Raw genomic sequence first — 9,044 nt, 5'->3', positions numbered from 1 at the left:
TGCATTGCTACGTTTCTGCTGTGTGGGGACACAGCAGGAAGCTCGTCCCCTCGCCCACGTATGCTGCAGAGAACTGAGATGCTCAGGAAACCCGGTCTAGATGTACCAGAGGGCCGCCTAGAGTAGCTGCAATCCACTCTGCACTTCACTTCCAGGGAGTGTCCCCAGGCACGAAACTCCAAAGGAGGTACTTGCATCCTCACTAACAACATGTCTCTGGGCACAGAACCAGAAATAAGAGGGAAACCACATGACTGTGGCTAATGCAGCTGATGAAGCTTGAGGTGGAACTGGGAAGGAAGAGGGTCCAGATCACAGCACCAGCCTCTTCTCCCAGGTCTCATGCAGGAGCAGAGCTGACTGAGCACCCACCTAGATGGCTTCCAACTCTGCCATGTAGCAGCCACCAGCACTTGCTCAAGACCTGGCAGTGGCACTAGTACCTATGATTGGAAGGCCACAGGACTCTATGAAGCAGCACACACGTAAGGAGCAGCAGGTGCCTGGTCCATGAGTGTGTCTGTATGTCAGCCAGACTGCCCCCAAGCTCTCCCAGCCCCTTCAAACCTGGCCATCCAGGGGGAAGAGCTGAACTAGTAAACTAACATCCTGTGAGGTTGAAGATGCAAATACTGCTGTTGGTCCCAGACCTGGCAGCTCAAAGGTCATGCTGGGTGCGTGTGTGCCCAAAATTCCTGAAGGAAAATGGAGAAGGGATTGCAGTGTGGCCATCCTCCCAAGGAGTGACTCCTCACTTTCCCTCTCTGTCTGTCTGTCTCTCCAACGAGCACACATGCCCTATGGCAAAAACCGTAAAAAAACAAAAACAAAAATAACACACACACAGGGATATGTGCACAGAGACGATACTCAAGGTGTGCTGCAGCTCTAAGTAATTATATAATGGTCCAAACATCCTGACCTGATAACACAGGTCAGTGCACTAACATCAAGCGTCTGAGAGTCTTAGGTGGAGATACAATGAGGAGATTGTTCATAAGCGACATTTTTGCCAGCAGCATGGAAGGTGGAGGCTGACTGCAGGTAGCCAGGGTGTCACAATGGTGCGGTGACAGGATGACACCCCAGGATTCCAGTAAGTGACTAGCTGGAAACTGCAGCTGACCAAGGGTGTGGTGGAGGCACGAGGAGAAGACAGCTCTGGGAGTGGCTGGCAGCACAGAGTATCGTGTACATGCATCCGCAGGCAATCAAACAAAATGGAACAAGGATAGGAACTGGGCGATCTCAACTGAAGTCTCTGCTGGACCTCATATATTAGAATGACAGGACCTGGAGCCCAACGCCTTGCTCAGCACTGCACAGCACACTCTGCACTGTCCCCAGGGCAGCCTGGGTGCCTACTGAGCCCCGGCTGCTGCTACTTCACCCATGGAACTCGGGTTCTCATTGTGTCTCTTTTTCATTGATGTTGAATCACCTTATTGAGACCAGTGGCTGTTGTATTAGCCAATGCTAACCCAGTGTGAACTAACCTCTCTGAAGTGGGTTCATCCACTTCTTAAAAAAGGAGATAAAATGTATTTCGGAGGGTCATTGACGGCTAAGGCAGCAATAACTGAAACGGTGGTTACAATCGGAATGTTTCACCTGTGTGGCTCCGGATTCCACACTGCTGGTGCGTCTAAGGCTGTCTCTGAAACAGGCGTCCAGCCCTGCCTCACCTGCCTGCCCATTCTCAACCAATCCTTTCCTCTCTCATCATTCTGTGGGGGCACACAGCTTCTCTTCTGGACTCGGCCAAGACTCTGGATTCCTTTTTACTTAAGATATCACAAGTACAAAAAGGGGCAAATCCTGAAAGGAGCGATAACTACTAAAAACAACAGAAATCCATGAATTCTCTGAAGCTCTGGATGCTTTCAGGAAGAGCTGGGGAGCCACATGGAACCAAGACTACAAGGCCACGCTTATCCTTCTCAGCCACCAGGAAGCAGATAGCCCAGGATGGGGCCTATGTGAGGAGACTCCTCACCCCATCGGACCCGCCTTACACCTGCCAGTAGCATTTGCTGGCACTGCCTGGGTCACTGTGTCCACCCCTCTGACTACAACTGCATCAGAACATTTGGTGAAGTCACGTCTTGGGTTTTAGGACCACCTCTACTTCCCCATCCCCAGGCCAAGAAAATATAGCTAATGAGAGAATATCCTGAACTCTGGAAATGAGAAAAGGAAGGCAACCCAGCAGGAGGGACCTGGCCATGGTCACAATTTTGAGAACATTCTCTGGCATCCTGACAGTTCCTCATACCTTAAAAATGTTCTCTATTTGTCTACTAGAGACAACAGACACATTACTTCTCTAATAGTCACTTAGGCCAGAAGAAGAAGCATCTTTAGTGACAGGCAAACACTGCCCTTAGCATGAAGAGCAATCCTACAGCTAAGTCAGGATTGCAAAAGAATCCAGATCCAAGCCCTTTGCTATTACTGTCACAAAGCTGGATAATTAAATCAATGCTTTCCAGGGCTTATTGAGAAAACTCCTGCCCAGGTGTGACGTTGCTGTGGGTAGTTCTGCATGTTGGTGCCCTGTCTTGCCAAAACTCATGGCATGTTACAAGTTAACCAGAGAACATGCACCACAGGAAGACTATTCTGCCCTCGAATGTTCTGGTTTACTTGAAATGAATTGACCACTGTAGCTTACATTTTTTTCACTTCTGTCTGGCTAAGAGAAAAACAAAAGGCTGACCTTTTTTCCAGCCAATCACCTGCTTTACCCAACTACATAGGTTTCAAATTATCCTACATCTGGGACCAGCGGTTAGTGTAATAGCTATGTTGCTTAACTCCCATGTAGTCAACTGCAGTTTGAGTCCAGGACCTGGCAGCTTAAACTCACACCAGGCGCGTGTGCGTGCATGCCCAAGATCCCAAGAGGAGAATGGAAGAGAAGGGATTGCAGCATGGCCATCCCCCCTGGGGGGTGATTTCTCGCTTTCTGTCTCTCTGCCTGTCTTTCTGGAGAATGCACGCACCCTATAGCAAAAACCTCTCAACAACAACGACAACAAAAATTATCCTATATCCTATAAAATAAAACCAGCCTAAAGAATTTCATATCAACACCAATTTGCTGGGAAAAACATGTTAGATTTTCATGTTTAAGTCTTGACATATCGATTAATAAATGAAATCTGTGTAAACTTGATTTTTCTATTTTATCTCCTTTGTAAGAATCAAAGTAATTTTATTGTTTCATGTAAAGTGGACAGATTCTGTATTCCTATATTTAAACAGTGATTAATGCTGATACAGAAGTCTGTCCCTGATACTGTTTGTTTTTGTTTTTGTTTGTTTTGTTTGTTTCCATAGGGTGTATGAGCTTGCAGAAGAGAGTAAGACACAGAAAGAGGAAGATGAGAAATCACCTCCTAATGGGGACAGCCAGGCTGGAATCCCTTCTCTACTTTCCTCTAGGATTTTGGGAACACACACGTGCCGGGAGTGATTTTCATGCCACCAGGTCTGGGACTCAAATTGCATAGTCAGCCCTATGGGAATCCAGAGCCTTAACCACCGTGCCACCTGCTGGTCCTTAAGCATTATCTATGAGGATTAAAATTTCAAGCCTAACAGGAACCAGCAGTTAGCGTAATGGCTATGTCGCTGGACTCCCACGTAGTCGACCGCGGTTCGCGTCTCGGATCCGGTGGCTTAAATCTCACACCGGGCGCGTGTGCATGCGTGCCCAAGATCCCGAGAGGAGAATGGAGGAGAAGAGATTGCGGCGTGACCATCCCCCCTGGGGGGTGATTTCTCGCTTTCTGTCTCTATGTCTCTGTCTGGCGAGCGCACGCGCCCTATAGCGAAAACCTCTCCAAAAAAAAAAAAAAAGAAAAAATTTCAAGCCTAAGAGACTAGGACTCTGGCAAGCTCTGAACAAGTATTTCTGATGAAATATGTTATGTGGGAAGACCACATAATGTGACTAAAATGCAATTTTGTTTAAGAACCAGGTTAAAGACCAAATAGACACAATACTTGTGCCCAATTTTCTTTCCCACCATAGTCAAATATCTATTGTTCCTTAAAAAATTACCTCTCATTAACTTAGGGGCATGTGAAAGGCTGATACAATAGTCATTTTTAATATACTCAGAGGTAAGTAACAAAAACACTGATTTTCTTTTTTTTAAGCTTTATTTATGTATTTTTAATTTGATCAAAGGCAGAGTGAGAGAGTGTGAGAAAGTAAGAAAGCAAGCCACCAGAGCCGATTCTCACGGTCAGCCACGTGGGAGTCCAGCATCCTTAACCACCACGCCACCTGCTGGCCCCCAGAAACACTGATTTTTCTGTCACTGCTGTAACAAATTGTCAAATGTGATAGCTTAAAACAAGACAAATTTATTTTCTTACAGTTCTGGAGGTCAGAAGTCTCAGTAGGTTGCAATCAGATGTGGATAGGCTGTCTCTTTCTAGAGGCTCCAAGGGAGAATCTGTTTCATTGTCCTCTTGCAGCTTCTAGAAGCCACCCTGATCTCTGCTTTGTTCCCCCTTTTCAGACTCTGACCGTCTGCCCTCTCATGAAGACCCAGTGATTACTCCTGAATAAATCATCTCCCCATCACAAGCTCCTCAACTTCCACATCAGCAAAGTACCTGCTGCCATACCAGGGAACATGTTCCTCGGTTCCAGGGATTAAGGCATCGAACATCTTTGGCATTCATGACTCTGCCAACAACAAATGCTGACTAATAAAATATAGACTGTCTGTGGGGTAATCTTTTTAACTTTTAAATGTAGGGCTGAAATATGACATCACTTGACAACCATATTAATCACCAACAGAGTCAGATGCCAAAGAGAAATCAACCGGAAAAATAAGTATTGGTTAATTACTTATTATTGCAGAGTGGATTTTGATATTACAGAAAACACACCTAAAATCAAATACAAGGAACCTAAAGTCTTATCACTTAACTAAATCTTCTCATCATGATAAAATAGCCTTTTGATTAAATATAGTTGTTTTTGTTTTAAGCTATCAAAAAAAGTCTCCATTATAGAGATTAATTTCTTCCATGGAACACATTTCTTAATTCTGGTGTTTGCTATGAATCAAAATGGTATACTAAAGAAGAAAAAAAAAGACAAATATTTAATTTAGGAAATTTGCCTCCATCTTGTATGATTTTCTGCTGGTCAATTGGAGAACAAACAAATCAAAATCTAAAGGGAAGGAAAAATATGAATTTTCATCACCAATCAGGTCATATCTACTGGGTTTTCTCTGTCGAACCACTTTCTATACACCCTACGAACAGTAGAATACAAAGACACTAAAAAAGGCCATCAACTGAAAAATAGAGATGAACCAAAATTCATGAATTCTAAAGAAAATGCATAAGATTGAAGCATCAAAAGAGATTATGACGCATCTGAGGCTTATAGAAAGGTCAGAAATGCCTACACTTGAAGTAGCTGGAGGTCAGTTCCTAGTTATGATGTTGCTGTTAATCTAGTTCCAGTTCCTCCAGCTTGCTGCAGAGTTGATTCTAACTATTGATATGTCAGCCCTCAAAGCTCAGACAGACACTTTAGACTAAGGTAATGGTTTCCGCTAATATGGGGGTTTAGGGCAGCACAATTCAATTCTACAAACATCTCAACTACTGGGTTTTAAAGGGATGTTAGGAAATCAAGATGATCTAAATCTCTTAATTTCACAACAAATTTCTAGAGTTTCCTGAAACATTTTCTGAATTTGTGGTTCAGGACTCCCCTTGCTATGCCTGATAAAGTTAAATTCCTTACTGAATACATACAAACACACACACAAAGTATCAGATAAGATCAACGGATGTCCTGCCCTTCGCATTGGCCTAAACATACAAACTTATTTTACATGGGATTGTCCTTGGGGTCATTTCTCAACTAAAACAAGAAATTCATGAAATTACATTATGTTCATTTTGTATGTTATGCATTTTACTTCATTTCCACCTCTACTGTGGATATTGATCTCCCTTCAAAACTACTAAATAATTCACCAATATTTTCAGGCCATTTACCCTGCCACAGAAATAATACAATTATGCAATAAAAGCATTTTCTTAGGAATTTCTATCATACTCATACAATCATAAATGATAAAGAAGCTTAGAAAGCTGTAGAAGGCCAATAAAGAGGAAAATGCCCTCCATCAAAACAACAAAAATAAAACTTGTAAGAGACTCACTCAAGAGAACCAAAACAAAAAATACATAGTGGCTTTTTATGGTCTTTCAAGTCCTAATCACTACAGCATCTTTTTAGGGTGTACTGCTTCTGCAGATTCACCCTTCTGGGCCCATCTCAAAGGCCTATCTGCAGACCCTCCACACTTCCAGTTTCTACAACACTTCAAATCCAAAGCCCCCTTCATGCTGCAGTTCTAGATTTGGTCGGGAATGTTTTCCTAATGAGACCTTCGTAACCTGCAGGAGTGTTTAGTATTTGACGTTAGGAACCACCAGTAAAGTTGAATAACTATATATAAACCAACAAACCCATTTGCTCATTCTGTTTTCTGATTGCTAAGTTGTCTGTTCAGAATGAATCCTGTGTAAACATGGGCGGCTGCCATGCTCCACGGCAGCCCTACCCCACATTGAGGATGCTTGTGCCCCTCAGCTAACAAGTCCAATCTGCTCCCCAGGGAAACCATCCAAACCCCAGCACGCTCCATCCATGACTCAGAATTGAAGCCACTATTGCTCAAGCCAAGGACACTTGCCTCCGGCACTACATCTTCTCTGATTTGGAATACTTATTAATTAGGAAGAGTATCATACGACTCAAGGACTCATTGCTGCTCCCCATCCCCTATACAGAACACAAAAGATCCCAAGAGGAGAAGAGATTACAGAGTGGCCGTCCCCCAAGGGGGCGATTTCTCACTTTCTGTCTGTCTCTCTGTCTTTCTGGTAAGCGCATGTACTAGGCTCATTCCAAGACAGGAACACACCATTTCAGGGAGGTGGTAGGAGTCACTAATTAGTACCTCATGATCTGCTTCGACATGTGTCTGAAGCCAGAATAGCTTCATGACAGTGATTTGGGGGAAAATAAAGTCTGAAAAGATGTTTCCCAAAACAATTATTTGGCAGGCAACCAGGATACACACTCTCTCCAAAGCCCAGACCCTATGTTCATGTACATGCCAGAATCGCTACACTACAACACGCACGCAAGTTATGAACCAAGAGGGTAACAAGTTACCACAGATTTATGTTTTATGGTGCTTTAACATGCCAGGGATGGTACTAAAGCACAAAGCAGCCCATCCAAAGTCCTGCTGACCTCTGTTTAGTCTCCTGTCCCAGAATAAATCTCTAGAAATTCTTCATTTCTCTCATTTGTTTCCAAAGGCTTAAGGCCTTGAAAATACAATATGAATCAACCTGCCTCTTCTAGGACACTCCAAACACAGACATAACTCTTAAACATAAGAATTTTCTAAAGCTAACCTATTTGTCCATTTTGCCTTAGGAAGTGGTTAATAGCTCATTGAGTTAAGATAAAACCATAGGTGGATTCCTACAAGCACAAATCCAGGTCAGGGATTCCCAGCAAGCCTTCCAGGAGCCAACTGAGCTAATCTCTCAGGTCTCAAGTCATATTTGAAGACTATAAGGGAAAACAAGCAAACAAAAGACTCAATAGTATCACATAAGATCATCTCTGTTCATGAATGACATAATGGCACTATCTTCTTCAACAGGGACTAAGGGAACCAGACACTTCTCAGATAGGAATCACGATTTGTAATCCTCAAAAAGGATAAGGAAATATGTAAAATTAGACTCTTAACATTCTACAGGCTCAAACAAAAGTAAAATAGGTTTAGTAAATCATCTGTGCTATTCTTATTAACATACCTGAATTGGTAATGATCATTATGACTCTCGCTATCATAATGACTCTCATGAAGTTACAGAGGAGAGAGCTATGGCTCATGGCTACTGGATATGGACTCATGCAAGACCAAACTCAGGCTCTCAAAGGCAGCCTTGTGACATTTTCACTAGAGCGTGCATGAATGTTCATGAGCAAGTCTGACATAATATTTGCTATATGTCCCTCCCATGACCTAGAAAAACAATACACCATAAGCAGACTGTCCAAAAATTCATAATACTTGTACTTGGTTTTGGCCATTCAGAATAGCCTTACTGGAAATAAATTCCTCCTCCAATCTATTGTATATTTTTCTTACAGAATAAAATATTTTATTTAACACTAACTTTAACATCTAAAAATCTTGTATGAAAGAATGTAAATTTCATATTGCTCTAATTACAGTCAAAGAACCAATGTACTAGTCATCCCTACGCCCAGCACAATGTCTACTAAAGGAATGATTAACTTGTTCCCCTAAAAACTCTAATATAATTGAAAAAGAAAAATAACTCGTGAGTCATGAGTACAATTCTTCTGTCGTTATTCTTTACCGTCACTGTCATATCATCAGAAGTGGTATTGCACCCCTGAAACAAAAGGAACAAATTTAGCTTTTGACTCACTGCCCTAAATTTAATATGAAATTGCTAAGAATACTAAGACGAGTATAATTAAAAAATATTTTAAATATGTTAAAACCTCTATGTAAATTCAACTCACTGTTCAAGCCCAGTTACCTTTGCTCTCATTACCAGGAATTTTCCAAAGGTAAATTCCAGAATTAACAAGAAGACAACTATGTGTTGTCTTCCTAGAATCAGTAAGAGATGCACCGAAAGTTATTTCTAGGTCTTGAAGAACTTTTCTACTGCCAAATATCACTGAGAAAAGAGGGTCAAATTAATCTTCGTATGTGCATATAATTGAGCAGAGTATTGACACAGATTTTGAAAATCGGCAGTATACTCTGCCAAGCCAACTTTACATGATCATAAGCTGTTTCCTTGATGTATCAAAGTATGTACAGTGTCTTTCAGAATCACGTAAGACTTAAAAATTAACTCAGAGACAAAGTAATTCTTTTATTTTTGAAATAATAGTTTTCCCTAAAAAAGGTCTCTTTCAAATG

This window comes from Tupaia chinensis, unplaced genomic scaffold, assembly GCF_000334495.1.
Source record: "Tupaia chinensis unplaced genomic scaffold, TupChi_1.0 Scaffold000052_1, whole genome shotgun sequence".
Lineage (NCBI taxonomy): Eukaryota > Metazoa > Chordata > Mammalia > Scandentia > Tupaiidae > Tupaia > Tupaia belangeri.
Note: the sequence above shows the minus strand (reverse complement) of the source record.